The sequence below is a fragment of the Argiope bruennichi genome, chromosome 8 (assembly GCF_947563725.1).
Source record: "Argiope bruennichi chromosome 8, qqArgBrue1.1, whole genome shotgun sequence".
Classification (NCBI taxonomy): domain Eukaryota; kingdom Metazoa; phylum Arthropoda; class Arachnida; order Araneae; family Araneidae; genus Argiope; species Argiope bruennichi.
This window is the reverse complement of record NC_079158.1, coordinates 73,101,589-73,107,909: the sequence shown is the minus strand read 5'-3', so window position 1 is coordinate 73,107,909 and position 6,321 is coordinate 73,101,589.

The window sequence follows — 6,321 nt, the reverse complement described above, 5'->3', positions numbered from 1 at the left end:
TCATTTTTTAATAGAAAAGAATAAAATCTTTTCGATTTTGAGAAAAAAATATTCCAGATTTTCTTTTATTTTTGGTAAATAAATTATATCCCATTTATTTTTGAATAAATAGGAAATGAAAAAGGGAATTTCAAAGGGAGGGAGATTTTCCTTTATTTAGAAATATGTTATCGACTAAACAATTCCCTAAATGCGAATGTACAGCATTAATTGAAGTTACACAGCTGAATATGTCGGTATTTCATCTCCTTTTTGCGTTTGCGTATACTTAAAGGTTCTTAAGAGGACTTTTCTTACTTCCAGTTTACCTTTCTATTCTGTTTCTGTTTTCCTTTACCCACTGCCATCCTTAGCTTGCAAGCGAGAGAGCCCATTTTGAGAAGCAATAGCTGATCTTTATACTTCTTCATCGGAATGTCTAACTCAACAGATCCATTATATGGATGAGGCAATGTGATGCCGGTTTTTTAAACTGACGGTAACTTTTAACCAGAATGGATGCTGTAATTAATAATAGAAAGGCATTTCTTTATTGGAGTGGCATTAAATGTGGTCATTCCTCATTGGAATGTCATTGGAATACTTCATTGGCAAGTCAAAAATCTACAGATGCGTGACATAAATGAGGCAATGTGATGCAGGCGTATCAAATGGACGGCAGACAAGTAACCTAAATGTTTGTTTGAAATTCATCAAAAGAAGGAATTACTTTACTGGTCACGACATTAAATATGGTAATTCTTTATTGGAATTTTTCATAGTAAAGTAAAAAATCAACAGATTCATTATATAGATGAAGCAATGTGATGCCGGTGTATCAAAATGAAGGTTGATAATCAGTCTTCTTTTTGTATTTATTATCAATATCATTTTCTTTATTTTCAAATAAGGACATTAAATTGGTTGATTTGATTGATTTAATTTGAAAAATACATATTAGTAATGATAAATCAGTATTAAATTTAATTAATTTACATAATTCTTACTTTATGTACTTGCTGACAGTATTTAAAGAAAAGCTGCATTGTATTTGAAACAAAAAAATTTATAATTTTTAAAAATAATGAAAATGTTCATTAACTAAATGAAATATAATTTAATATAGAAAAATAATAGAAAAAATAAGGAAAACGTTGTGGTCTAGGAATAAAAATAGTTATTTCAAATTCACTATGGAATTTGAATAACAATATCAGATTAATTATAGAAAACATTATCATTTTATTTATGAAAATTGATACATTGAAAAACATTACATGATTCTTCTAGTTCAGTAGTTTACAGAAAATTAATTTATTGCATTAAAAATTACAAATACCGCCTTTTACTAAAACCCTGCTACCGTTCTCTCAAAACTAAATAGATTTCTAAAAACTATAACTTTATTGTTCCAAAAAGCCTTACGGATGAAAAAGAAATGAAATTTAAAATTGCTTTGATGTTATTTCCAACTAGTAAGATTTACGGAGTGAATAATGAATGCATTTTCTCCAGGGAAAATTTCATGCAATTGAATTCAACCATCTCTCAACTCGCTTTTATAAAAACATAAATTAAAATATATTTAATCCCAATTTAATAAGATGGGAAGAAAATTAATGTCAACATTGCACATTTGAAATTTTAATATGCTTTCATTGTTTTGGAATTGTTATTCTTTCGATGGAAAGTTTTATACTATTTAAATTAAACTAAGAAACGAAAGGAATCTTAAACATTATCAAAATGTTGCTTCTGCACAATTTCTAGAAAAAGTAAGGATTTTGGTATCATCTGACTAAACTCCTTAATTTAAATTTCAATAGCATGCAAATGGTGCTTATGCATTCTTTGGAATTCAGGAATTCGTATAATTTATTTTAAAATATTAAAATTACTTACAAATAGAATTCATTCATCTTGTTTTCAATATAATGTTTATAAGTTTGGTAATTCCAACTTGTATATTTAGATTAATAAATTAATTGGCAAACTATATTTTCATTTAAGAATTCAGATTTTTTAGTTTATCTTTTTTCCTTGCCTCTAGTAAGCTGATGGAAAGATCGGAAACCAATAAATGATATTTTGAAGGCAAAAAGATTACTCAAAATTCATATATTGTCTAAAGCTTTCTGTTTTATTTCTCTCTACAAGGAACAAAAATTATTAAAAGTATATTATAATTATTATGTGGGAAAAGGCAAAGACCAGCATTAATATGCGAAATATATTTATTAATATTAAAGTACAAAGGACAAAACAATTCTACATAGAACATAAAAGATACATGAGCGTGAGCTGCACGTCTTGCAGTCTCACTGCCCAACTCTCGTCTGCCAATAATGGCGGGAAAGCATTACGTGATTAATGACGTGACGCAACATGGCCAGCATGGCGCCATACAGGATACGGGATCTGTCAGCGCTTCCCACATCGGCCATCATGACAGGATAGGCGACCTCGCCTTATGGTATACAGTACATTGAAGTAAATATATAAAACAAACAGCAAATACAGGAAAATAATAATATGTAAAATTGAAATATTCACAAGATAAAACAAATAAAATAGTCATACCATCCGTGACAGCATAAGTATATAGCAATACAATAGCGTGCACTGGAAATATCGAATAACTAACTAAAAATAAAAATAATATTAGTGTTGAACATATAAAAATATAATAACACAAATAAACAGAGAAAAAAAAATTAAAGTTTATATCGTCCAAATATACACACACACAAAAAGAAGGCAAATAGTTCTCTTTTTCTTTAAGTAATGTTCACTGTTTTTTTTTGAAACACAATTCAAGTGATATGTTCTATATTGTTGGACCATGGTTTCATATATTCTGCACAAGTTGAAGTTTTTGATGGTCCATCGAAGAAATCACACTTTTCAACATCGTATGTGTCGTTTGCTTTAATTTTGATCACTTTATATGGTCCGAGAAATTTTTGTTTCAATTTCAGACCAGGGCCAAATTGAGTGCGCTTGATTGCGACGAGATCATTCAATTGAAATTTTTGAGCATGTTTCTACGCAGATTGTAGGTACGGCGATTTTCTTCTTGGATTTTGAAGATTTGTTGTTTTGCATCTTTACGGAGTTCATCACGCTGTTGGAGAAATGCAGACTGGATCTCTTCGTTGACGATTTCGAGGATTTTTATATCATGCTCAGATTTCATTTTAGTTCCAAACAGAATTTCGAATGGAGTAGAATTGATATTTCGTTGAAATGTAGAATTAATAATTTGCTGAACGGAAGCAACATGGCTATACCATTTCTCAGGGTTTTCTATGGATAGCTTGGAGAGTACAGATATGATAGTAGAATTAAGTCTTTCTACCTGCCCGTTTGATCTAGGAAGTCCAGCTGTAATATGCTCATCTGTCTGTTGAGCTTTGAAAATGTGAAGATTGACACAGTCTTGAATGATCATGCAGCATGGGCTTCGGCTAAGAACGTCGACATGAGTCATCTTTGAACCGGTTCGATGCTCTATTTCGTAGTCAAAATCCTGAAGGTATAATGCCCATCGCGAAATGCGGGAATTCATTTCTTTTTTATTTAACGTTTTGACGAATGCATTACAGTCAGTGATAATTTTAAAGTGTGATCCGAGGATGTAAATTCGGAATTTTTTAAGAGCTTCTACAATGGCGAGTACCTCCAGTTCATAGCTGGTGTATTTTCTTTCGCTGTCAGACGTTTTCTTGGACATATAATACACTGGATGGAATTTGTTATCATCTTTGGATTTTTGTAGTAGGACTGCCCCCAAGCCATCAATTGACGCGTCTGTATGAATTTCAATGGGACTGCCTTGATTAAAAATAGTTAAAACGGGTTTATCAGGAAGTAACTGTTTTAAGAGTAAAAACGCAGTTTTTTGCTGAGCTTGAAATAGAAAGGGGCTGTCCTTACGAAGAAGATCACTAAGTGGTTTTAGTAGAGTATGAGGGAATAAATTTTCTAAAGTATCCCGTAAGACCTAGAAAACGTTGTACGTCTTTTGCATTTTTTAACTCAGGATAATTAAGAACGGCTTTAGTTTTGGAGGGTGAAGGGAGCAATTTGTCGTGTTCTACTACGTGACCCAAAAATTCAATCTGACTATGCAAAAATTGACATTTTTTAAAGTTTATATCTAGTCCATAATCGCGAGCTACTTTTAGAACAGTGTTAAGGCGTTCGAGAGCCTCAGATTCATTATTTGCGGGAATGACGATGTCATCCATATACGGGAGGACAATGCCTTTTGCAATAAGATCACGAAAAACGGCATTTATGTATCGCATAAAGACAGGAGGACATGAACTTAAACCGAATGGCATATAACGGAATTGAAATTGACCTGTATTTGTGACGAAACTGGTGTAACAACGACTTTTTTCTTTTACCGGCACATGAAAAAATCCGTTACGCAAATCGAGAGTACTGAAAATTTTAGCATTTTGAAGACGATTTAAATGTCATCAATTATTGGTAGTGGATAATGGTCTTTAACTAATTTACGATTTAATTTTCTATAATCTATACAGACTCTATGTTTTCCATCTTTCTTACGAACTACGACAACTTGACTAGCATAGGGTGAAGAACATGGTTCTATAATTCCATTTTTTAACCACTCGTCTATCTGCGCATTTACTATATCACGTTCGGCAAAGGGTAAACGTCGAGGAGTGTGGAAAATTGGCTCATCGTCAGTAAGTGTTATATCAAGTGCGATGTTCGTGGTTTTAGTTTTGTTAGATTTATAGGCTAACAAAATCTGTTCAACCTCATTGAGAGTTTGTTTAGAAATATTCGGACCTATATCCAACGTGGGAGTTTCGGCTGAAATAGCCATTATAAAACTGTCAGTTTCAACAGGATCATCAGATTTAGAAATTTTGGAAAATACAACATCGTCAGGTTTAATTGTCAAATTTGCCTGATTTATTACGTCGCAACCTATTATTAGGTCATAAGTAGTACAATTATTAGGTACCACAGAAATAAAAACAGGAAAACTTTGTTTGTCAATAATAATTTCAGATTCAAAGGAACCTATTATTTTAGTTTGGGAAAAACCGAATCCAGTTAGTGTTATCTTGTTATTCGTCAACGGCGGCGATCCTAGTTTAATCCATGCAGAATGTTTGAGAAGTGTCGAAAAACTACCAGTATCGACTAACCCGGAAAGTGTATTATTAAGAATAACAACCTCTTTATGCATATTCGACGGAGAATACAATAAATGTAAAGTGTTGACATTATCACGTGGGGTAGAACTGTCATTCCGAGTAGTACGGTGACAATCGGAAGATTTATGTCCGAAAAGATTACAAGAAAGACATTTAGGACCACGATTACGATTAGGGCAAGACTTTGAAATATGTCCAAAATCGTTACAATTAAAACAACGCATGTTACTGTTAGTCGGATTACTAAAATTCGATTTTGATTCTCTTTGTTGGACAGGGATTTTATGTATTGTATCACGTCTTTGGCCGTCATTAGCATATATAGAATACGACATCTTTGAATTATTTGCGTTCATTGCACTTACGATAGTTTCGAAAATTCGTAATTTTTCTTTAAACTCAGAATAACATTTTGCACCATAAAGAATAATTTTATTAGAAGGGGAACCCTGTATCCCATTTACTGTGTATTGAATAACAGAACATTCATCAATAAGGGTTTCAGACTGATTCGCAATTTCACGCATTGCAATAAAATATTGCATAAAAGTTTCATTCGAGCGCATTTTACGTCTTTCTAGTTGTTTATGTATTTCAATCGAAGTTACTTTATCGGAAAATTCATTAATTAATGCCCTTTTAAAAGCTTGATAGGAATTTAGATTTCTTTGGGAGAATAAAAAAGATTTAGCAGTACCGGAAACTAACCTCTTTGCAAAGATTAATTTTTGTTGTTCGCTTAAAGAAGGAAAAAGCGAAAAATTCTCTTCAACATCACAAAAAAAACTTTTAATCGAATAGGAATCATTTCCTGTGAAGTTTCTACAACTAACACAGAGATCGCGTAATAAAAAACAAAACTGAAGGTTTATTTCATTCATCGTTTGTTTATTCGTGGGATCATTTTCGAGTGATTCCCTTTTGGCGCCAGTAATTAATGCCTGAGTGTTATTTATTAATGTTTCGTCTGAAGTTACGGGGATGGGGAAGGAAGAATTATTACCCGTATTACTCATAGAGTTGTTATTAATAGATGAACTTTCGGTTTGAGAAACCTTTTGAGGAGACAAAGATTTTTCTTCTGTTTCCGATAAAAAACTAGTATCTATCGAGTTCTGAAATTCATTTAAATTTGTTAGGG